Source organism: Haliaeetus albicilla, chromosome 1, assembly GCF_947461875.1.
Source record: "Haliaeetus albicilla chromosome 1, bHalAlb1.1, whole genome shotgun sequence".
Classification (NCBI taxonomy): Eukaryota; Metazoa; Chordata; class Aves; order Accipitriformes; family Accipitridae; genus Haliaeetus; species Haliaeetus albicilla.
Window position 1 is genome coordinate 36,656,319 of NC_091483.1, and position 26,776 is coordinate 36,683,094.

At 39.3% G+C, this 26,776-nt stretch overlaps 1 protein-coding gene across 1 annotated transcript in view; it reads right to left on the reverse strand.

Moving 5' to 3' along the window:
• Positions 1 to 26,776, reverse strand: part of DCHS2 (dachsous cadherin-related 2) — a 132,733-nt gene that overhangs the window by 87,042 nt on the left and 18,915 nt on the right. The window lies entirely within an intron of this gene.

A 26,776-nucleotide genomic window follows, 5' to 3' on the forward strand; every position in this document is an offset into this window, starting at 1 on the left:
GTATTTTCTAAAAGACTCCCCAGAGCTTAATTTAGTTTTCACTTGAAAGAGGGCTTAGTGGCATGGTGATCCATACAAGTTAAGGGCTGGAGGTGGTTTTAATTTCCAGTCCTCTCTCCAAGGAGCTAGAGCTCTACCAACACAACTAAACGTGACCGTCACATGCATGCACAGCACAAAGCAAGAGATGCACACACTGCAGCAAGTCCCTGTGAGAGACTTAATTACCTTGCCCATGGAGTCTTGCATGTACCTGTAACTGCTGAATGACAAACAAGCCTAACATCTTTTCTTTTCAGCTTTATTAACTACATTTAAAAAGCAGCGTGAATTCTGCTGTAAATCTCAAACAAGATGTGAAAACCTGGGGTGACTTTCAAGATGCTCTTTGCCCACAGGGGAATCGTTTTGGTATTAAGATACTGAACTGGGACTGATTAAAACCAAATGAACAAAAACATGGCTTGGGAAGGCTGGAAAGCATGGAGGTGGGGAAAGGGAAACAATGTAAAAAGTGCCAAGGCAAATTATAAAGCTATATCTTACTCTGGACCGGTTACTTCCATCAGAATTTTAAAATTACAGATAGCCCAAAAGATACATGTTTTATTTCAATTATTTATTTTGCTTGTTGCGGTCTGTTGTTTGTTATTAAGCACCCTGTGGACTCCTCCACTTCTCCATGGGATGCTCAAGATTTGCTGTACTTCAGAAGAGGTATCACTGTGACTGTAATTGCACCACATACTCCAATGCACCTTTCCCCTGCCACAGACGGTTTCTTACAGCGCTGAAGGCCATTATACCAGAGTTTCTGGTGTTGCAAATAGAAGGCTCCTCCAGGGGAGCCCTGTGCTCGCAGAGCCCTTTGCACTCCTTTCACACCCTTGCAGTTTGCATCCCATGGCTGCAGCACAGGGTGCAATGCGCAGCCACTCCTGACCCCAGTCCAACCACTTGTTCTGGGTAAGTTAAAAGGCAAAACTCACGCTCAGCTTCAGCAGAACAAAGATCCAGCTCTGAAAATGCTTTACAGCTGTATATAAATCAAGTCTACAACACACATGCTTCATCAGCCTCGTACTTTGTTATTTCTGTCATAAAAAATAATAAAACGTAAGTCTAGTGTGCTCTTGGTACTCTCCCACCCCGATGCTATGGAACAGTAATTCACTTGACCCTTATAAGAAAAGTATTTCAATTTATTTCTTGTGCCTGAAATCTAATGTGGGTGACAATACTGAAAGGTTCTGACTCCCTGTGCCTGCACACAGTTACATGTGTAAATGCTAACATTTATGTCTGCAGTTGAGCATGGGTGATTAATTATGGGTGTGCAATTCAACGGTATTGTTAGAAGTCTAGCCCATTATGTTCAGCAACTTGTTTTCTTTCTTACAAATTATGCAGTCCTCAGACTTTGAACTGTACCTGCAAAGGCATAATAAATGATGAATTTAAATCAAAATGCTTCAGATACAGTTAAGAGTTATCACAGATTTTAGAAATTAAAGCACACAGTAGTCACTGTCCAAAACACATCAGATTATAATATCATACTGCACTAGTACCAATCTGTCCTGGTTTCATCTGGGATAGAGTTACTTTTCTTTGTAGTAGCTGGTATAGTGTTATGTTTTGGGTTCAGTACGAGAAGAATGTTGATAACACACTGATGTCTTCAGTTGTTGCTAAGTAGTGTTTAGACTAAGTCAAGGATTTTTCAGCTTCTCATGCCCAGCCAACAAGAAGGCTGGAGGGGCACAAGAAGTTGGGAGGGGACACAGTCAGGGCAGCTGACCCAAAGTGGCCAACGGGGTATTCCGTACCATGGGACATCATGCCCAGTATATAAACTGGGGGGAGTTGGCCGTGGGGGTGGATCACTGCTCGGGAACTAACTGGGCATTGGTCAGCAAGTGGTGAGCAATTGCATTGTGCATCACTTTTTTTTGTATGTTCCAATTCTTTTATTATTATTATTTTCATTTTATTATTATTATCATCATTATTATTTTCTTCCTTTCTGTCCTATTAAACTGTTCTTATCTCAACCCATAAGTTTTACATTTTTTTTTCCCCCCGATTCTCTCCCCCATCCCACTGCGGGGGGGGGGGGGGGGGGGGGGAGAGTGAGTGAGCAGCTGCGTGGTGCTTAGCTGCTGGCTGGGGTTAAACCACGACACAATCCTACGGAGTATTACAGCAGTTAAGTGCCTGAGAGCTGTGAATTACAACAATCCAAACAGGAGGAAATGAAGGCATCAGCAGGAATTTTCACAGTGGATTGATCAAGAGTGTTATATGTTGGCAATATCACGGAGGTGATAGAGCTGAAAGGATTTATATGCCTTGGAGGTGTAGGAGGCAAGAGAGTACCAAATCTCTAACACCTCTGTTCTGACACGCTGAATGTGAGATTGGGATCTAGGAGAAAAGAAAGGGTGTAAAAGGAAGGGTTATACTCACAGGGCCTTTCTCATTCTTTCACTAAATATGTTTTCAATACACTGAGTTAAAGATGCATGTTATTAAGGAGTGTAAACTTGGGAATAAGTAACTACAGGACAAAGTACTTCCCCAGGACACATTTTTAAAAGACAACAAACATCATGGTATGGATAGCTACTGGCTGGACTCCTCCTATCAGTCATGCTTTTCTGTAGACTATGTCCTTTAGTCTGTTTGTACACCGTCTAGACTGCAATCTGTCAGAGAAAAAGAAGTTTCTTCTGTCCTGTTGACACTACCAATAAAGTAAAATGGTTGGAATGCAGACATCCTCTCAGGAGAAGGAAAAAGGGGGACCTAGAGAAACATTATGGAGAACAATTTTAAAAAGCTGATCCATCTATGTGATGCTTGAACAGACAGACTAGTGCATGAGGAGAATGAATAGTGGAAACTGGTAGACACCAAAGGGGGTGTAAGAAGATAGAAAGAAAATTAGACAGTGTTGGAAGTGCAGAAATAACCTTCTATGTGCATATAGAAAGAGGCACTGATCTCAGAGAAAAGCAAATGAAGGGAACCACTGTGTAATTAAGGATCATTAACCTCACCTAGATGTACACTTTAATCCTATAACACATGTGCAGATTTGAATGGAGAAAAAAATGCTGGCAATACACTTGAACAGGAGGGAACAGAAACATAATTTTCAGTGCTATGCTGAAGAAGAAGAGACTAGAGCTTATAGAAAGCAAACATTTGGCAGATCCTCAGATGACAACTCACAGCAATGGGCAATATATCCCCATATTTTATGGGCATGAAACCGTGTTACCAATAAATGAACAGTAAATAGGATTATAGAGAATTATATCAGCTCCTAAAGTCCAGGTTGTTTTAAACACTAAGCCATTTTAAGAGAAAAGTCCTCCCCTCTTTTTTTATTTTCTTTTAATTTTTTTTTTATTTCCACTGCTTCAAAATTTTCAGGCATATATTTAACTGTGTCACTCTACTGTTTCAACACATTAAAATAAAGTTCCTGTCTATAGATCTAGATTCCTTTACTTTCTTTCCTAGGCATTATTTCCTGTTTTATAACAACTGAATGTATTTTGAAAAGCATAGCAAGTATTTTATACTCTATGCAAAATGGGAGAAATTACTTGTGCACGCAAAATGACATCACAAAATACAATCTTATTAACCATGCAGATCAAAAATTCAGGACCTATATAAAGAACATTCCTAGGATTTAGAGTATGTAGCCTTAAAGCTGACTGCTTTGCAATGCTGAATTTCACATGTGTGTGACCAGAATTAATTTTATTGCTTTCAGGTCAACAGAATACAAGTAGACTACAATTGGAAAGAGCAGGCAGTTTGGCCAAATAACTCATGACAGTGGTCATCTCTGATAGCAATTAAATGAGACTAAACAATATTAATTCAACTTTTCATGGCTTAAGAATTGCTCTCATACCACATATTTTGTCAAGTTTACTCCATTTGATTTCAGCTAACCAAGATACAGCTTTCATAGCTCATAAAATCTGTTTGGGGGACTCAATATCAGAGCGTAAGACACATTTTTATTTTGTGCATAAAACGTGTGTTTAATTCTTTCAGTTGTATGGTATCTTGAAAAGCAAGTTAATTGCCAGCAGTCAGTTTAGAGCAAATCAGAATGTAAGGTAAATAAAAACATACTCCACTACTCCAAAATATTCATCATCAAATGTAAGACAGGACAAAAATAAATGGATACAGACATAGGGAAACTACCAGGAAACTGAAAGGAAATGGTTTAGCAATGGAGTTACACTGCTGATGAATGGTGTAAGCATAGTTCTGTCCTGCAGACATCACCGACACAAAATCCAACATCATTCCAATTAAAGTATTGAAGGAGACCAGGCCTGTTCATGGCAGTACGGCAATGCCTGATGGCAGACCCTTACCAGAGAAGTGCTGCAATTCCACATGTAGGCAACCCAAACTCCACCAGAACAGCTGACCACCAGTACTGTGGAAGTATCTGCTACACCAAACCTTCATGCCAGGTCCATGGCCACAGGGAAGTAGAGGAGCAGCCTGTGTTGGTGGCATGCTGTCAGTAAAAGGAGATTGTAGAAATACTGGTAGTGAAATTACTGGTAGTTGATCTCTTCAAGAGTCATTTGGGTGTAACTGTACCTGTGAGATTAGCACATGAGCTGCCAGAAACACACATCATCTGACATCTTCAGTTCAGTGCTCTCACCTATAACCCTGGTTGGCAAGAAAATAGTATATAAAATGCAAACCAATGATCTTTACCTCATAGCTGCCTGAGGCAGTGTGGACAATAAGGCTGACACCAGACCTGAAGCGTTTTAATAAGTACATTACTTCTCTGGATTTTTATCTGTCTGTCTAAACATGCACAATCACTGCCCATCTCCCTCATACAGCAGGTTTAATGTACAGAAACAGGAATAAAGCTTCACATCTACTTGCTGAAGTCCTGAAGGCATAAGCCTTGACTTCAAGAACAGGAGTTGTTTGCCTGAGGACCTAACAGCCTGTCCTTGAACAACAACTTGCATTGACAACACAGAAAGCCCCACTCCTCATCCTCAAACTGGGCTCCATCTGGAAAGCCACAAATCAAAATAGTATCTGGAATTTAAGTTGAACATTCAACTGGCATTGATGCTCACTTATCCAACCACCACAGGTACCACATACTTCCAAAAACAAAGAATAGCAAAATCCTTAGTCCTCATCCCTGGTCTGATGCAAAGTATCTTCACTGTCCCAGTCAGGTCAATACACTTGACTAATGTCAATCTTTCTACATTCTTTTCATCCACTATAGCATGGAGACTACCACAGCTAACAATTGACAGCAAGCACTCACAGACATGACCTTGCTAACCTCTCCTGCAGCAGATGCCAATTCCCCCAGGTCACTCCAGAATTATCAGTTTTCCAAAGGTGCTCATAACCATTTCATTCAAGTCCCAGAAGCATTCATTAATTAAATCTCAACAACCTTTAAAGTGAAAGTACAGAAGCTAAATGCAAGCAGACAAAGAGGGTGGACACCCTCTGTGCTCAGTGACAGCATGTGGAATGTGCTCTTCACTGTAACCTCAAGTAAGCATTACATTTCTTAATTATGATAGGGCTTTTGGTTTTGGCCTTTCAAACAGTTATGAAATGGTTCAGCAAATGCATTTTGTGCTTACCTGCCTTTTTTTTTTTTTTTGCTTGTGGGCGCCCCCACGAATTGTATAGAAATTTCCAATAAACTACAATGTTTTAAAATGAGGTAAGACTAACGCCATTTCACATATGGATCTGTCATAAAAGATCATACTGATTTTTATTTTTGTAATAAAACATTGATTTTTTTATAACATTCTGTATCTTCCCCGAGACAAGTAAATGAAAGGGAACATATTTTACTTGATGAACAATTATGAGATTTTTAGCTTTTTGCCTTCTGTGCTCTTCTGTGTATATAACTGATGACAATGAACAAACCTGCCAATAAAAATATTGACATATCTTTGATTTACTGCTTTCAGTTAGTCTATAGAAAGCAAGAAAGATGAAAATCACCAGAGGAGAAAACAGCATAAGTACATTACAGCACCATGCTTTCAGTCTGACCACCAGACATCTTCCAGCAAGCCAAGTCCAGATCAAAGAAGAAATAGGCATTTCAGTCTGTATAGTAATCTGCAATTCCTGCTCTGATGGTAGCCAGAGCCTGAATTCACTCCTATTTACCCAAAAGTTCCTGACATGCCTTCAGTTTTGTTGCTATGCCTCCCACAAAACAGCATGAGCAGCTAAATCCCACTGATGCCAGCCAGGATCCAGAAGTGTGGGAGACAGGTCCAATCTGGAAGGCATGCCCTTATCACTCTTAACACACCAACAGGATCCAGACCGTTACAAAATACAGTTGTTGATGTCTGAATTCATAGCAAGCAGCAGTGCTGCTAATGCCTACTTATTATGAGGTAGAGTAGTGGTTATAAAATGCGTTTTGGGAGCAGGAAGCTTAGGTTCCAGCACTGAAAATGTCTGCTAAAAGGACCATCTACTCTGTCAGTCTATTTGGTCTACATTGCCTTCCTTCTTATCATGCAAATATAACATCATTTATTTTTATTGCCTGTGTAAACTGGAAGAACAGAAATGAAATAAGAACATATTTCTGAGGTAGGAAAACTAATTTTCATAGTGACTAGCAAATATTTGCAGGACTAAAGCCTTATTTAAACATCAAAGTCAAGATCCCTACTTTTCAGTAAAAGCAGCTCCATTCATTCATTAATGCTGCTCACATACTCTGCTATAATTTTTGATTTTATAACATGCTAAAACGTTGCTATGTGCTGTTAAGAGTTTAAGTACAAATCCATTTTTATTCATTAACTTTAGTAAGCTGCAGAGCTCCAAATCTGACTACCTCTGCCAAACAACAGCAGAGCACAAAAATTTCCCTGTTCTGTGCTAACTGCACAAAGCAAGGAGTCATAGGTTTAATAATCTAGAATATCTATCACACAAATAAAGAAGTATTTTGTAGAGAACATGTCATTTTAATGACCTTGCACTGGAGCATGTTTTAACTTTTGGTGGCAGGATTAATTTTAAAATTATGTTTAATAAGATGGTTTAGAACACGCAACTCAAGGTACTAGCTATCTTGTTGCTTAGGGCATTTTCCCCATTAGAATGCCTTACTATGAACAATAAATTGATAATATGATGTTGATTGGCAGCATGTATTATGACATTAAAATTATTTAGAAGAATTCCATCTTTTTGCTTAGATCAATCAACATAATTACTATATTTATGAAGCTGTAATGTGATACACTATCTAACTGAGCCTAAATGATCAAAATACATATCCTGAATGCAGACTAGGTGTATCACCTTAAAACAGAACACTAATGATAAAAAGATCTTTCAACTATACTGATGTCTCTAATAGACAAATTACAGGAGGATGCTACAAAGGAGAGAAAGAACTGCAGAAGTAGATTAAGCAACCTCACACCCAGCTGCCCCTCCCTTCCTTTTGGCATGCAGTTTTTTGCAACTAGACTTTGAGTCAGATCAAGGAGATGATCTAGGAAAAGCTCATCATAAAAACTTTGTTATTGGTGCAACATTAGATTTCAGCCAAGCCAGTTCCTGATGCAGCTCACCCTGGGGTAGGAGGGTGGCAGGAAAGTGCAGCCCAGGTAGAGCCTAAAAAGCTCTTTCAACAGTGGCATGGACTTAACACAGGCTGAAACTGCACACTTAACACGTTTGTGCAAACACTTTCCAAGCCCCCAAACCAGTCTGAGCTGCTAATTCCTGCCCACAAACCACAATGCTCCAACCAATACTGCTGGCTAGACCGATACAACTATTTATGGAGCCACGTTGTGAACAAGATCCCTAACAGCAGAGCTTAATTCCTCCATTTAAAGAAACAGAAAACAGAATAAAACCCAAGAAGCTTTATTTGTATTTAGTCAGATGATTTAAAAAATTCTTCTCCTAGTTCACTTCAGAGTCACACTAGCAAGGATGAACGAGCAGCCAGGGTAGAAATCTCTTTAATTGATTTTGCTGTCAGAGTAAAAGAGTTTGTTATTGCACATTTATAGTAAACAAAAACCATGTGTGGGCTGCCCAAACTGCCACTTACAAATACACTTGTAAATTGCTACAGTCATTGTGTAAATGTGGAGGTTTAACATAGGTGAATGGGTAGTATGGCAGGCCAGCTGGAGTGTCACTGCAGAAGCAACCTTTGAGATACCATTACTGCCCAAAGAGCCCTAGCAGAAGGTTATCTTAGAAAGTGCACAGCTTAGCTCAAGCTCAGAGAAAGTCTCAGAGGCAGTCCACCCAGGGCTCAGTCCCTCCCATTACAGCTGTGGCTACTCTATGCATTGCACGTGGGTGTTTGCTGAAGCAGGTTGACTGATCACCACCTTTCCCTAATCAGGAAGGAGTCCTCCTCAAAAAAAAAAAAACCCAAACAAGCAAGTTTATCAAAGCTAGACAGGTTCTTTTGCATTCCACATGGCATCAGCTTTTGACCTGCTGTTACAGTTTATTTCTTCAATTAGTGGTGGGCTTCCTTCTAGCCATACTTCTTTTACAAGTATTTAACTCATTGACTCAGGTAGCAGTCAAAAGGATAAGTGACAATGGATTTGTTTAATTTACCTACTCTCATCTACACACCCTTGAAAAACAGGTATTCTTATTACATCCATTAAAAGTCAGGCTGTGTAATGACTGTAGCCAATGGTACTAATGTAGGTCAGAAAACAGCAATATCATCATCATCCTGGTTTGCCTTGTTTTGATCAGCATGGTGAGGTTCAACAGCACCACTTCAAGAGAGGCTTTAGAGGACACATCAGCATATGCAGGCAAAGGTTTCTATCACTATGCACCTCTAACACTCTGAATCTGAATGCTCATTCAGTCTGCTGAATATTAACAAATACAAAATGCCCTCCAGTGTTCAGACACTGCTCATTTACATGCTGGAGCTTGACTATCCTCCCATGTCTTCCAGCAGTTAGGATGAGAAAAAAAGATGAGCTTGAATTGCCCCACAGGGAATATGTGAAAGACAGGGAAAAAAAAAAAAAAGATAAAAATCCGTGATTGTTCTGGAGTGTGGTAACAGTGGTCAGTCAGTAACATTTCTGTTTCCAGCTCCTTGCTCTGCAAGTTGGCAATTCACCATTTTGTTGAAGGAGTCTGATGCCAGTTAGAATCAGGGGGTTTGGGGTTGGCTTTCTTGGTTTGTGGGGGTTTGATTTTTTTTTGTTGTTGTTCTTAGGGTTTGAGGGGGGAGGGGGCAGTTGGATGGGGGTGGTTTTGTTTTACTCAAGGCATTTGTGTGTCCACTGAAGTCACAGAAGTTTGCAAATCCCACAGGGAATGATCTGCAGGTTGTGGCACCTGAATCTCTTCAAAAGGTGGCCCCTACTGCCCTGTTCCCTTGTGAATATCTGCTAACATGCTTATGTGCAAAATCACACTAATAATAACATCTTCTAATCATCAATAAGTGCCTTAGCTTGGCTCTCAGAAATATGGCCTGCACTACTTTCAGTTATTCCCTGTAAAAGTTCTGTCCCTAAGCGTTAAAAAGAATAAACTCTCTCCTAAAGAAAGCATATATTTTGTGTAACTGGAGTCTTATAAATCATAGCCAATTTATATTTGGAAGTACGTAGATGAGGGCTCTCTTAGTTCGTTTCTGCTTTTATGGAAAATTTAAAACATGGCCAAACTCACAGCTTGAAAAATGTATTCATAGCACTTGAAAAAAATATTGTCATATTTTGTTCATTGTAGACAAAAAATTAGCAAGGGATCTATACATCTCCTAATGATTGGTGCAGAAATGAAGCCTGACACAGTATAGAGACATTTTTCCCCTCCTTCCTTCTAAATCAATTTTTCATATATTCACCAATTTTGTTTCCTAACTCTCCAACACTACATGTCTATGTTTCTAGCTATTTTTGCTCTATGCAAGTCTCACACTCACACAATTTAGACACTAGCAGACCACAATGTGCAACAATAAGCAATCATCAGAAAGATCAAAAGGCACAGAACATGCAAAATATTAACCTCAATTGCATGACACAAAGCAAAATCTGGGATACTGTCTAACAAAAAAAGCCTTTATACTTTATTTGGTCTGAAATACAAAACCCACTGAGTGCACAATAAATGTGTGTAACTAAACCAGCAACTTCTTCAGTTTAAGAAGTTAGCTATATATTTTATAAATAGGATTCAGATGGCCCAGCTCTGAATATGTGGAGGTGGCAGAGCCACTCCCAAAAAGTTAAAGGACATCACCTATGATCCATGATGTTTAAGCAATGATATGCAGAAGCACCACAAAGTCACCACCACTCAAGTTAACACAAGCTTTTCTAAAGACAGAGCTTTTAAATACTCTCAATAGCTAAAACAGAGCTTACCATAAATCCCTTTCCAAACTACAAATCCTAATTAGTATTATGAGAATTACACTTATCAGGCATACAATTTTTAGTGAAGGGCTAGTAAATTTTACCTGATAAGCATTATCATGCCAACTAAGCCAAACATATCAATAATGAAAATAATTATGTGTACACACCCTTTCACAAGCTACAGATCTTCAAATGAACACAGTAACATCTAGGTCATTAACTACACCATCTCAGAATTATGGGGCCAGAATCCCCTTTGCAGACCAGGCTAAACATCTGAATGAAACCATGAGGTGCACCAGCCTTCCTTCTCCTACAATCCATCTCTGTTCATACAGCCTCTCTGCACAACCCCAATTTCATGATGGCCACGAAACCAGCACATTACACACATGCAAGTCAGGATACATAGCCAGATGGTGCATTACGTGCACGTTTCATTTGAGAATGTGATGGATGCACCTACATCAGATGGGGACCAAGGAGCAGACTGTCCTGCTGGGCCATACCCATTACCCAGCTGAGAAGTTGAGAAATGCCAGGTTACAAAAGTTTCTAGGTCAGAACAGTCCAGAGCCAACTAACAGGGTCAAAGCAAAGAGAAAGGGTAGAGAATAACCAATACTATAGCCACAAACCTGCAGCCCATTACAGCTGATGCATTACAAACTCCATTTACTTTATTCATCAATAGCTTTTGCTGCATGAGTTGAGAGCTTTTAAATAGCATAATCTAATACCTGATGAACCTTAAGCCTTTGCAAAATACACCACATAACAAAAGGAACATCATAGGTGGGAGTAGCTCAAGCACATCTACAAGCACAGAATGTGGCTAAGTTTTATAGTATAACAGCTAAGGAAAGCACACTGTGTACTAGCAGCAAATTTTTAATTGGTAAAAGCAACAGATGGATTAAGTTCCAGGAAGGAAATGAGAAAGGCTGACAGGGTATAAATTGGCCACATCAGTGATACAGACGGAAGCATCCCTTTTTTTTCTGATGAGGAATTCTCCCACATACAGGACACTGGAGTCCTACACTGTTGCTATACTTCTTGCACAGCAGAAGAAGTCAGAGCTGTTTTGAAGTGGAAGATGATGAAAACCAGATGGCTAGGTCCATTTGTTCAGCTCCAGAATTCTCTGAAGTCTTTTGCTTTCTCTTAGGAAAAGGAAATACTCTGTTCTGGGGACTGGTTCTGAACATTTTGGATGTAGCCCCTTCAGTGATCAAAACAGCTAACTGGAATGAATTTCAGCTTCAGCGATCAGAAGAGCAAAATGGTGCTGGCAAGTAGAGGCATTCTTCAGTATCTGCTCTGCAGAAACAAAAATTAAAAACATAGCAACTCCAAAAAGAAGTGTTATGTCCAACTTGGTGTATGCAGAATTTGTACACCCATATGTTTAGGGAGGATTGAGGCATCCCTGAATATTCAGACAGTATGTCTCTAATATTAAATCACTTTATCACATGTGCTACTTTTAGACGATCCATTCCCTACTTCCTCATTACATTTTTCTCAAACTAATAGATGAGACCATTTGTAGCATGGTACTTAAACTATGCACAGACCAGATATTCTTATTAAGCCAAAAGGATCCCTGCAGTTTTGTCACATCTATGAGCTAAACTTGTAGCTCTTTAATTTTCATTGTTGTGTAATGTTCCTCCATTTTCTGGAGAAACTAAAAAAAAAAAACATGTTAGAATAGGGAACTGCTGAATAATGACATTCTGCTCTCAATTGCTTCCATCTCTCACGCATACTGTTGGTACCTGTCCATGATGCTAGTTAATCTCAGCTGCCTTTATTGGCGCTTTCACCATCTGGCCAAAAAAATTAGCTTGTTTTTCACAACCTCTGCCATGTCATTTTACCCCTGGCCCTAGTCCCATCCTTTCCTGTACCTCTGCGGAGAGTGGCAGCTCCCCCTCACCAGCAGCTATACAGCAGACACATAGCAACAGTCTTTTCATTTAACTTTTTAAACAAACAGTTTCTTACAGAGACCTGGCTCCTGTTAAACTATACAAATGGGAATCACAGCAGCTACAATTTCACAACAGAGCTATTATATTTCAGCCACACAAGAGACACTGGAGAGCATACAGTAGAGAGAGATGGGGATATCTGGGCTACAGTGTGTGCTCTCTCCACTTTGCACCACTGGTTTCCACTTCGCTTGTAAATACACCAGCGTATTTTATCCTCAAGATCTTGTTCCACTGCACAGAATCAGAGCTTGTTTCCTAGCTTGTCCCACCACATTATAACCTCTTCCCCCCCCCCTTCTTTCACAAGTGAAACTGTAGCTTTTGAAGGAACATTATAAAGATGCAAAACTTCCAGACTGGAACAGAACAACTGAGTCTTTAGTCCAGGACCTTGTTCCTGGACAATGGCCATTCCAGAGCCTTAAGAGTAAGATGCAAGAACCCCACAATCAATAAAACCACTCTCTTCCTCTCTCCTTTCTTCTCCTCCCCCACAAAGGATTCAACATAATAGTTAAATAGGGTAATAACCAAAGGTCAGGGGTTTATTTCCCAAAGTTTTCTGAAGGAACTTTCTTTACTTGTGTTATGTGCATAAATGTCCAAGCTATCTCCAAAGATGTTAAACTATTTGCCAAGACAAGTCATGGCTACAGATTTTCTACTCGGGAACAATTTTATCTCATCATTTTTTAATTTATGCCTCTTCAATTTAAGGGAGTATTTTATGTTGTTAGACAAGGAGTGAAAAACTCTTGATATCTACTCTGAAATATTCATTATTTCATAATTCCTCTACTGTGTCCTTTCATTCATTTTCTGGCCAAGATAAATGCCAATCTTTCTTTTCTATTTCCCATTTCTCAAATGGGAAACACTTGACATCAGTCACAGCTTGCACTGAGAAGCTGGGCTAACGGATCTGCAGACTCCCATCCTTCAGCACTAAAAACATCCACCCCCTTGACTGAGTATGAAGCTGGCATTGGTCAGCACTGTAGAAAAGGGAAACCTGAGCCTCTGACAATGTCCTAGAAAATGGTGGAGTAGTGCCAGTAAAGTTCTTTCTCCTCTGATGATCTGCTAATCCTTGATGTCCATCCATGCTTCTGTCCATGGGGATTGCAGTAAGGTCTCCCGAGCCTGTGGGAACACTGGTAATGACTAATAACTAATCACTGCTAGAGACCCCAATCAATGTGCCAGAGTCCTCCACCAAGAAGGAAGATGGAGCTGGTTGGTCTACCTTCTTCAGATCTTTATGTCTTAGGAGCTGGCATCAACAGACACTACTGTGGCATACCTCCACACAACTTCTGACACTTAGATTCACTTCACCATGAAGTGTGGAACTCAATTGGCAGATGTTACAAATTTGGAAATACACCATTTAGTGTAGCACTAGAAGCATTCAGTGTGCAGATTTAAAGGTAGGATGCAATAATGGTGCACAGAGCAGGACTGAAATCAACTGATAGAAAGGCTAAAGAATATGAATTGACATTAGGTAATCATGGAAGAACACATGTGGCCTAAAGCAAGCGTGGCACCTGTGCAGCTCAAATTAACTCCAGCAGAGAAGTGATGGGGGGGGAGGCATGCAGTTGGAGGAAACCCAGTGTCTTAACTGCAAAAGTTAAAATTAAAAATTGACATTTTGAAAAAGTCAGTTCCAAAGGAAAAAAAACCACCATGAATATGCATGTGTGCTACCATCAAAGAACTAGACTTTTCAGAAAGAGGTGAAAACTAAGAATGAAAAGAGAGAAGAGCAATCTGAACAGGAAAAAAGCAGGAAAATAACATTTTTAAATGTGATTCTTCTTACAAGCTGTTAAAAAATACACTTCAGAAATTTATGAAAGAATGAATTATGCTGAGAGTGATGGGGTTTAGTGGGAACAACTCGCTCTACCTCAAAGTAAGTGTAGTCCATCTGCCCCACCAGCTCTACACATGCACATTTAGAGAATTATAGAAGCCTGTGCACTTCAGCAGTCAACTGCTGTGTTTTGCAGATGCAGTTTTTTGTGACAGGAAGCAGAAACACAATCTCCACATAGCCACCATGCTCTGTGCTCCATTAAGATTCACAACTCTCTTATTTGAGCTGCTTTCACATCTGTAACCTAATGCTCCAGCAGTCCAGCCTGAACGTACATCTGGTAATGTCATGCACATTGCATGCACCAGGAGCACAGGTGGGATGATATAAAATGAGTGCGTTTTGAAGTGAATGCGGAAGGGATTGGAAGTACATCTAGAAATAATTGAACACAGTGACCATGTCAGTAGCAGCTGAAGCTCATGAACAGTGAACTGTCTTTAATAAGTCTTGGTAGAGCTACTTTACCATTAACACACACTCATAAATACCCTACATGGAAAAAAGAAACTGCTCCTTCTTGACAGCAGCTGAGCTAAACAGTATTGCCACACAGCAGGGGATGCTTAGCAGGTACTCAATTACAGTAATTATCTGCTAGGCTGTGCAATATGCTCAAAGAGATTTGTAAGCAAGGTAAAGAGATTTATAGAAAAAAAATAAACAACAAAAACTATACTTTGTGTTCTCATTGAGGGGCAAAACTTTCTTTGAAGTTACAATGCATTTTCCATCTGCCAGAGAGGCAGTCTCCAAAGGCACTGTAAGATGGAATGGTATGATTTACATTTATTTTCTCTCACTAGTGACAATTTAAAATGTTTTCCCTGTGTCTGATAACTGTCCATAGGAACTGTAGTATTCTTTACTCACACAGGTTTGCCATTATCAGGAGAAAATATCAAGCAAATAAATGCACTGCTTCATACATGCACTACCACACTTTGTAATATAAAATCCAAGCTGACCAATTAAGGCAAGGAAGTGCTTAGAGCTTTTGCCTAGTTGTGGTAGGAATGCACAATTACAGCTAACGGAAGTTGACTGTATCAACTGCAAAATATTTAAGCAGGCTCCAGTAACGCCAAAGGAGACAGATTCATTAGTTAAGCATAACTAATCCTTAAAAGACCCTTCACATCATCTCCTGGTTCTTCTGTCACTTGTTCAATGCCAACATCATGGTCTCATTTCCTGCAGCCCTCTCCCTTTCGCCTACTCCTCCTCTGCAGGACTCAGTTTACTTCTCCACAGTTAGCCACACTGGTTAAAGAGTAAAGGTTTGTAACGCTGGCTGCACAACTCCCAGTGACACCACTAGTGTGTTCTATGCACACAGTCAGTCATGAACGCTCTGTCAAGTTTAAATCTGCTAGAGCACCATGTGTCATATGTTACTGCAGTTAGAATGGACGACAGTAGAGGCAAGTACTGAGAGCCAGTTCATGTGTTCTGTAACAAACTGAATTTACCTTTCTTCTAATTAGAAATAACGGAGAGAAGGCTCAGTTGTCTCACCCTAAAAGTACCAGTGGGATTTTTTGGGCCACCAACAGTTCCCACTCCTCCTGTGTCACAGCAGGATCACAGCACACGTCATACTATACTGGGTCTGGAAAGACATGACTAAAGAGTAGCTAAAATAGTGTTTCCTTTTCTTTTCAAAATAAAATATAGAATGAGAATAAAACTACAGAATGCAATAAAAATCAGGTTTTATTCTCCAAGTTATTTTCTAACCTCTTATATAATTTCCTAAGCAATTATAAAAAGCTATTCTATATGGCAGTTCAAAAAGCTGGAACTGCAAACTGATCCTCTACTAAATCCTGTAGTATTTTACCCTCTTTTCTCTAAAAGAGTACTTACTTCATTCCCACTAAGTTCCATAGGCATCTTCTATAGGCCCTGCTTAAGAAGCTAGGGAATACATCAAAATCAGGAGCTTCTTAGTCACACTTTGCGGAGCAGACAGAGACTTGAATTCTTGTGATTAGTGATAATGAATACAAACTATGAGAATATCAACCCATGGACTGAGCATTATGAAACACAATGCTGGGCAATTTCATTAGAAAAGCAGAAAAGGAGCAAAGGGGAAACTCAGCACAGAACTCTGGGAAAATTAGATGATCAGAGAAATCCAGGTCTTCAGCCTTCAGAGAAAGCAACAGATAGATACACATCATAGGTACCAAGTGGTACAGTCCTTTGTACTAAAGCTGCCCTCAATACTAATACCATACTGGCTACAGCATCAGGCTTTTCGCAGCCCACAATGCAAAGGTCTTTCTTTTCTGATCCTGTAAAAATCCACTTCCACCAAATTAGAATAATTCACCCATTCATAAAAAAACCCATAAATTTCCAAGGTAATTTCAGAGCCAAAAAATACTCTTTCTGAAGTCATTATGGCTCCTCTATCTCAGACTACTAGTAGGAGGAAAAAAAAAAAAAAAAGGCCTCTCCAGTTCACAAGAAAAAAGGAATTTTAGTAACCTAAATTAATTACACTAGAAAGACCATTTTAAAGCAAAAGAATAAATCAAACAAGTCAAAAGGACAAATTCCATTCAAATTTTTCTCATGTGTGAAGAACCGAAACAACTAAAGGGAAGAATGAGCTTTCATATAAAGACACTGACACCAGCATTATGCACTGTTCTTGCTTGCCACAGCTTTTCCAGGAAGATGTGCAGCTCCATGCACAGAGCAAACTCAAAATCCCAAGAGCAAAGTCAAGTTAATATTTGTTTGGTAAATATATGGCCACATGCCAATACCTTTTAAAGTACTTAATAAACAAGAAGGCAAAGGAAGGATAGGCTGAGACCAAAGAAAGGACAGAAAGAAAACTGTAGGAACTCTCAGAAAAAATAAAAACACTTTCTAAGCCATGAGACAGGACAGGAAAGAAATATAGTTAAATTTTTTTTCACCCGATTCTAAGAAAAGGCAGGAAAGAAGTTACAAAATTCCACTATAATATTCACAGAAAATTATAGTACAGAGATAAAAATGATAAAAAGAACATGATAGCTTCTGTGCCGAAGATAACAAAAACATGGCAACATTGCTATAATTCCTACTGTTCTGCAGCAGGAGGAATTCAGGATTTTAATAACACTATCATGGTAGAATGCAAAGGCATTTGCAAAATGTATGTCAAAATCCATTTCCTGGCATAGGCAGTATTCTCTATTACAGCATGGAATCCTGAGGGACTGATTTGAACTGACCATGACTGCACTCCAACACATTTTGAAACTAACCCCACTGTCACCACCTGTGGGTTCCAGGCAAAAGAAAAGCCCTTTATGCAAGCCAGCATGCAGAAAAAGGTCTCTCTCAGCATTATTTTCCTCCCTGCAAGTGTCTCCTTCCTGTCCTGCCATCTAATCTATAATATCTATAACATGCTGAAAAGTAACTACTAGTTGCTCTAGCTTCCTTACAGTCTCAATCACTCCTTTAATTACAGGAGAATTAAATCTTCAGTGTTTCAAAATTCTTAATCTACAATTTTTCACAAATAAGCACTCTTATACAATTTCTTGTTTATTATGGAATTAACATAAATTGATTTAATACAAAATTTGAAGCAAGCTGTGCCATGGTATATTCACCCTCCTTTAATAATCCTTCCCCTTGCAAAGAGTTCCACTATTTTTTAATATGCTAGCAATAGACTATGAAATTTCAGAAAAATTATCGTTAGCTTTATAATGTCATCACCTTGGCATTTAAAGGAAAGGGATGCAGACTCGGTGCCTTTATCAAGGCTCATTTCACACCTAGTATAGAAAATAATATCACTCCATGGCAACAGTATCAGTGATAAAATGTGAGCAAAGTCATGCTGGCATGTATTCATCTGATACCTGTGCCCAAATCAATCACGTCGAGATAACTTTCCCAAAGACAATGAAAATAAATTACTACAAAGTATTGACAATGTTTTTCAAAATAAATAAAAGGATAAAGACAAATTATAGGAAGCCTGGAATGATCAAGTGTTTTGGACTACAACTTCATGAGAGCCCTCTGGTTCCAGGCAGCTGCGGGCAGGCATGACTGCTGCTGTGGATGATACTACTGCCCACAGCTCAGACTACCAATGCCCAAATACTGAATGCAACAGGGGGAAAAAATGCATTTCAGGAATTAAACAAGCTGTAGGATTCATGCATTAAGTGTAAAAACTCCCGTTCTAAAACTCATTTCTATGTTTATTTATTTCTGGACTTTCAGCAATAAAAGCAAAGAGGGTGTGTCAATACCGGATGGGATAATTTCATGGCTGAAGTGAGAAATGTCTCTTGCTACAAAATACAGTGGTTCAAAGCCTCTTCAAGCAAGTAAAATTAGCACAGAACTCAACAGAAGAATTAAATCTTTAATGAATACCCACTCATCATCTAAGTGTGTCTGTCACAGTGATCTCACCTGGAAAATAAACTCATTAATTCAAAAAGCAAGAATTACATGACAGCAAATGACACAACTCAAAAGATCAAGTGCAGAAAAGCAGTCTTTAGTGGACAAGTCCTGTTCACTAAAGAGTGAGTGTGTTCGCAGTATGTCTTTCTGCTTTACTCTCCATGCAGCTTCTCTGCATTCTTTGAGGAATTAGCACTACCATTAACTCCAAAGATCATCTGACTTTATCTGTGGGCATATTGGTCATTGGTAGACACCTTGGTAATCTTTAAGAGCTTCTCATCTTCACAAGTGTTACCAAAGCACTTAGGAAAGTCAGCTGTTTCTGTTGGCTTGCAGATAACAAGCATCTACAGTTTTGAACTTCGAACCAGTGGAAATCAGAAAAACCTGCAGTGAGATACAACTGTTTACTTAGTGCCAAGACAAAGTTCTGCGGTGAAAGAGCATTTTTCTACAACACTTTCAAGTATGAATAGTACTAGATCCTCCCTATTGCATGCAAAACCAGCTCATCATGTGGACTTCATCTCTGTATGAAGCTGTAGCAGCTGTCTCACATTAACATGCTTAAACACATAAATACAGTTACAATATAGATGTAACGTTACAAATGTTGAATTCATTTTAAGTTAGTATATAGTTGATATAAGCCCTTTTTTTTCAGTGAGCATCAGAATCCCATAAATCTCAGCTACTGCTGAGGTCTACCCTTATTTTCTTTGGCTGGGTAGTATCTAAACAGAACTATTATTCCTCTTCTGGAGGCTTTAATTACTCAGTAAAGTAACTATTATTATTTTGTCTATTAGGTTAACCTGTCCACAATTACATACTACTATTATCAAACTTGAAGGGTCACACAGCAGGCACTTTGTGTACGACCACATAATGTCATGTGAACAACTGCATCTGGACCTTTTAATGTAAACTAGTGTAATGAGACTTTATGAATTTTGTGGGAAACTCTCAGATATTTCCTTAACATACATTTGATTCCCATAAAAGCCCCAATCTAACAGCACTGGCAAAATGAAAACCCTTCTCTCCTCTGACAGGACAAGTTCCTGTTGATGTGTCTCAGCACCAACCACAAAGGAACACACTTTTAGTACAGAGGTTTCACTATGTGTACACTTTTGGACTTTTTTTTTTTTTTTGCTTGGCTGCTGAAAGGAGCAGCTTCTTTCACAGTGGTTTCTGTGACAAAGACAGATGAAGCAGCAGTAACCAGCCCGAGACATTCAGTCCCATTCCTGAAGGCTAAGAAGGAGTAAAAAGTAATAATACTCATTAGTAACATGTTACAATGCTGTTCCTAACAACCTGGGTTTGTAGGATAAGGACAAATTAAGTTATTCCTTTTTTTTTCAGTTATGTCATATTCCCTTTTAAAACTCTTTTGAGAAGGGTGTCCTTTGAAGCACACCGTATTTGGCTTTCCATTTATTCACTCCTCTATTTACTTACCATCTGTTGTGTAACCTCCCAACTCCTGAGGAAGCCAAATAAGAGACTTGACAAGAATTGCCTCCAAGTCTACACAGGAACTGCCAAGAAGTGGGATTCCTCCCAGCTGGGGATGTTACTGCCATAAACACCTCGCAGGGGTTACAGGGCTTGCGCTGATCTGGTTTCAGAGCTCTTTTCAGAAAAATCATAAAACGTCCCTGCTCTTCCTCTCCACAGAACCACTGGGGTAAAATTAAATATAATGGCTTATGTACTGCTAACATCCCCCTCTGCTATCAAATATAAGGTATTTATATATATATATATATATATATATATAAAAAATATCCTAGGTATCCAAGATGTGAGCAAGATTCGCACATGGATACTAGACAGCTGGCTGAACCCTAGCAATCCTAAGGTGGTGCTGGTGAAAAAGAAGAGTTCTTAAAAAACCCTACCACCTTTCGAGTATCACCCATATCAAAGGTAATCTCCCTACAGAACATTAGGCTACCTATTTTGGTATTCATCTGAATTTATCATTCTTCCCAAACACTCAGAAGGCCAGAGCAACTCAGAGGGTCCCATTCCTGCCACAGTTGGACTCAATCACAACAATCACAAGTTTTTTCACCTTTAGGCCTCACAACTTTGACTGCAACAGAGCAGATAACACACCACAGCTTCAAATCCTGGAAAGGCTCCAACCAGGTTGAAAGGCAGCAAAGCAGTTGCTCAGTGGCCACAGTCACTCAGCACATCTCCTCACAGTTTGTTCTCCTTTGAGTAACTCTCCATTAAAAAACAGGTCCAATTCAAGGCTCCCATCCTTATCTTTCAAACTCTTCACTGGAAGTGGCTTACCTGTGGGAGAAACTGCTTTTCTAGTGACAGAACCATCAGTTTCAAGTTACATTTTCAAACGCTTTTTTCCATGATGGACACAAAATTTGGAGATCATTTCCAGAAGGGATGAGGGCAACAACAAATCTTAGCTTTATCAAAACAGAAGGCAAAACCCATTTCCTTAAACTACTCTTCTGACAGTAAGAGCTAAAACAAAATAACCACCTGCAAGTAAGCAGTATTCAGTCAGCACCATCAAAAGAAAGGAGAAGGAAATGTATCTGTGTTCCCTTAGGCAAACAAGCACCATGGCCAAAGGCACCACTAGCTTCTGAAAGAGACAGACATGTTAAGTCCTTCCCTTGAACAAAAGTAAATTCCTTCCAGATGATTACAGAACTTCCCTTCTTCTCAACAAAGCAATGAACACTGAAGTAGCCATTCAGTGGGAAGAATCTACAGCTGTGGTTCAGTCAGGTCCCACACTGCAAGGATGTAGGTTCCCAGAAGCACTGGCAGGTTCTGAAGAGTCTGGGGGACACCCAGGGATAACACAGGTACATAAACAAGGAGAGGGAAAGGAAAGAACAGAATCACTGATGGAGAACTGCAGCCAAAGAAAGAATTACTGTTATTTGGGGCCTAAAGAAAAGATGTTGCTGACATCCATTATAGGAAAAAGGAGATCTGACACAATGTCGAAGAGGTGGAGAAGAATTCTTACATTTTCAACACTATTTATCCTACTCTGTGTACCTATGAAGTTCATGTATTCTTACTGACAGACATAAAAAAAGCCTTCATTTTCAAAACCACATTGAGCATAGTTGATAAGGGGATCTTAAAGCTTATTAAGATATTACTTCACTACACAGAAGGTCAGAAGCGCATCTTTTCAATATGGCCATTTCAACAAGCTAAGCATTTATGTAACTACTAAATAAAAATCTCACAAGGATGTATTATGAAAACGGTATTTTTATAGTATCATTATTCAACATGCTCAAGAAAAACAGATATTTTTTCTTACACTAACAAAAAACAGTACATTGATAAGTTTTATAAATTGGACTTAATGCGCTCCTTCTCATCATTAGTGTGACACAGTAGTGCCTCATTTTACACTTTTAATAACTTCTTTGTTTATGTCATCCGGCAGTGCCAAGTTTCCAGTCCAAGGGTCTGAATAAGGAAGTGGCACCAGAGCTCTGTCATGCTCTATAAAGACTTTTTACTCCCAAGAAGCAGCAGGTCAGCTACACTGGCTGCTTTTGTTCCAGAATATAATGGATGCACAATTCCTTCCTTACAGGAACTGCATCTGCCACACATCTACTGTCAGCATGGAAAAAACACTCTTTATGGCTTATTTCAAGTTCTGCCCTGTGGAGTTTTAATCCCCCCAAGAAATCCATGTTTGCTTTTGTCATGTAGCCTCAAGAACAAAGTTGCTTGTGAAAACAAGTCTACTCGCACCTACTCACCTACACATCTACCCAACCTCAACAGTCAGAGCTGAGGATAAGCAGCTGTGGAATCACCCAGTGTCCTGGTTTTGGCTGGGACAGAGTTAATTTTCCTCCTAGTAACTGGCATAGTGCTGTGTTTTGGATTTAAGATGAGACTAATGTTGATAACACACTGATGTTTCAGTTGTTGCTAAGCAGCGTTTACACTAAGTCAAGTACTTTGGCGCAGGAAGCTGGGAGGAGACACAGCCAGGTCAGCTGACCCAAACTAGCCAAAGGAATATTTCTTATTTATATTTCATGACCATATGACATCATGCTCAGTATATAGACTAGTGGCAAAGCTGGCCGGGGGCTGCTGCTCAGGAACTAACTGGGCATTGGTCAGCAGGTGGTGAGCGACTGCATTGTGCATCACTTGTTTTGTATATTCCAATTCTTTTTTTATTATTATTTTCCCTTCATTTTCTGTCCTACTAAACTGACTTTATCTCAGCCCACGAATTTTACTTTTTTCCCCGCATTCTCTTCCCCATCCCACTGTGGGGGGCAGGAAGTGAGCAAACGACTGTGGGGTGTTTAGCTGCCTGCCAGGTTAAACAATGACACCCAGGCACAGAGAATAATATCCAGGCAAGTGGAAGGAATGAGAGTATTTTCAAGCAGTCAGGTTTCTTGCTGTGTAAGGACAATGAACACAAGCCTTGTGGAAGCATGTGAGCCTTCTCAAGAGAAACTAAAAGCAGCTGTTAAATTTCTCATTCTCCTTTGAGCCCTGATTTCACAGTGAGGAGTCAGCATCCTGTTTTACAAAGAAAAGCGGACAGTTGGTTTCTTTTTCACAATAGGACCTGACCTGTTGGTTCTGGAGGTCCTCAGATGAAGGCAGCTGGACACACTACAGCTGCTCAGCTCCGGAAAAAAGCAGATTTCATTCTGTAATAAAATACTACCCATGGTCATTCTGAAGGTATAAAATGTATGGCTTTAAAATTGTTTTAGGACAATTGTTGATGAACTATATCTGTGAGATACATAGGCAATCTACATAGCTGGGGTGGAATTTTTCTGCAATAAAGACACCTGGAAATTTGACAGTTACTGTCAACTAAAATAATCTCAGAAAGTTTTTCAATTACTGCTGAAATACCACTATCAAAGAATTCAAGCTTTGATTCTTATGTTAAACATCCTCGGACTCAGACAGTGAAATCAAGCTGCTCTTCATATACAGATGCATCCAAAGACAGGCTGCAATGAATCAAAGTTTGTTCAAAGTAACTCTCTTCACAGTATCACAGGAATGTAGAGAAAAATTCACAATAGCAAAAATGATAAAGTAGAAAACCTTAGAAAGGTTACTCACAATTACAAGGAATTTATACTATACTAGTATCGAAAATAGTGCTGTCAAGTTCCAGAAACAAATGGACATCTAAATGGCAGAGCCAAGCATGTTGAATTTTGCTGTTCTTCATGGCTGGTACCACTGTAGTCAATGAGATAACTTAAATTGCTATACAAATACACTATCCAAGGCTAGATCTAAATAAACAGGAATAGTAGTATTACAACAGACATCAGAGAACTGATAGTGATAAAATTAAAACTCGTCTTCCTCTTTATACTTACGGGCTAGATGACTATATAATTACAGGTACTTAAATGTCTTGGTAAAGTCCTGGGTACTGGCCATTTCAAAACGTAAGACAGGACTGGATGAGAGATTTTTCTTTTACTCTAAAACTTTGGACAGCATTGCCCAATTACAGTAATCAACAGCTTTGACAGAAGACACTTGCTCTCTTTTCAAGTCAGACAGTACTAAAAGGGAAATTGAAGAACGACAGCAGGAAGAGGAACAAATGGCCAAGAAACCATCCCTGAGTGCTTATTTTCATCTCATTTTTACCAACTGAAGCTTTCAACTTGACTGGACAAGGAATTCAGAAATAGGACTATATACTAAACTCCACAATTACTGAACTAGAAGAATCATCATGGCCAGGAATACAGGAGAAAAAAATGTACCTTTTGATATAAAAATATAACATTGACAGAACCAGAGAACTATGACGGCTAATAGATTAAGCTTTGACGATTGGAAAAGTGTGCCGATACATGTCAGCAATTCTCTGCAGGAATGAAACAGACTGACCACTATCTTGAGTAAGAGTGTTTAAGACTTACCAACCACACCGCAGAAAGACAAGAAAAAACAAAAAAAGGGTCTTTGGTTGACTTAATTAGAAAAAGAGAAACCCTGCCACACACCAAAAATGCATCATGACAGGACTGAATGTTCCACATTTGTCACGTTGATGTTACTAAGTGTTCCTGACTGTTAAAGCATGAAAATGCAAATGTTGCTGACAAACATAAAAGCTTCGTCAATAGTCTACTGCCATCTGTATTATCAAAAGCACGTTCTTCATATGAGCAAGTTTTTTAGCAGCACACGGAACAAGTCACCATCCTGGCTCATGCCATGAAAAATTCTAACATAATTCTATTGAGTTGATGAATATTATAATGCAAAAGTTTAACATGAACAATTAGAAAGAAACCCCACGTAACTAAAGTCTCTTCATACACTTGGAAACGTTATCCTATCAAAATCAGCCTTCACAGCTCATATATCTGTCAGTTTACTATGCTATTGCTTACAACACTTTTCATGGGATAAAGCACAGTGCAGCAATACATGCATTTTTCTGTCCAGACAGAATGTACAAGACAGATGTAAGAAGCTGAAACAGCTTCAGTTGCAAATCAAGTAAGAAAAATGAACTAGTCGCGTTGTCAAAGGGTAGAAATACTACACACCTTGGTAAAATATTAAATATACAGAAACAAACAGATTAGCTTTTATAGTTTGTGTACAGGACTGGGAGCAAAAAACCCTCCCATTCCAATTTAAGCACTACCAATCAACCTGCTCACTGCTCAGTAACACTGGCTTACCTGAAAGCATGACTGCAGAAAAGCCTCGGTAACCTGGGCATGCTCCATGTTCTGCATTGCTGAGTTTAGAGGCCAAAAGCTTTATGTGACACTCGATATGGGTCAGAGCTGGACCCTGAGATAGGTAGGAGTGGGAAAGGTAACTAATTATTATTTTTAATTCCCTTTATTACAAACATCAGTGTCACAGAGAAAAATCAGTCTATCTTTTTGCACAATTTCTATGGAAAATATTGATGTCTAGAATTCACTAAAAGATCTGTTCCAAATATCTGCTGGACTTCTAGAAGTTTTCTAGGTACCACCTCTACTAAGATTTAAAAAAACCCCTAACTTTCACTGTGCAGGTTCACCACAACCTGACATTTATAGGTAAAGGGGACTTTTCAATCAAATAATAAGGCTTGTGAACGGCAGAATACTTGACTACTTCCATGTGGTAGCAGGCTAACTGTAACACATTGTCCTAATGATCTCTATAGCCTTAACCTGGGGATTTTAAATTAGGCATGCACTTACCACATCTCAGTATCTTAAGAATACCTTTCCGATACTATCAAAATGGCTAAAGACAAAAAGACAACAAGGACATCTACTGCTAACTTCTTAAACCCATGCATTTCTAATCTCAAGGGAACAACAGCATGAACTCTAGTTAAGTAGAGTTCACTAAAATATGATCCTTGTCAAAGGAAAATACAGTCTGTGAGACTTAGAAATACCTGAAATTACTAAAGGCTTTTCCCACAAACAACTACCAAAATGCAAAGCTTTGTGATAACAGACACTCAGGATGCTATCTAAACTTACTGAGGTTTTAATTGCAATACACAGGTTTAAGTTTCCAGTAATCCATTCTTCCTGCTCACAACACATACTAACCAAAGAAAGACTAACGCATAACACAGGGGTCAGTGATACAATACTCCACTGAGTAGCAAGCAAAGACAATGGGCACATTAAATGCTGAACAAGTGACATTTCTAGGGAATGCATTTGAATACATTAATAACCTCTCCTGCAGAAATTAAATCTATGAGGCAATTAACTGCCTAAAGTGTTACATCCCACTACAGTGAATCCAGCTGAGGCTGTCCCCTTTAAGATTGTTCACACCTGAACAAAGCAATCGGGCTCCCAAGTAACTCCTTACCATTCCCAGCAAGGGCTCCCGCAGAAGCATTCCTGAAGACTTTCACATTTTTATGCCATTTCTGCAACTTCACTGGAGATCCCTCCCAAGTC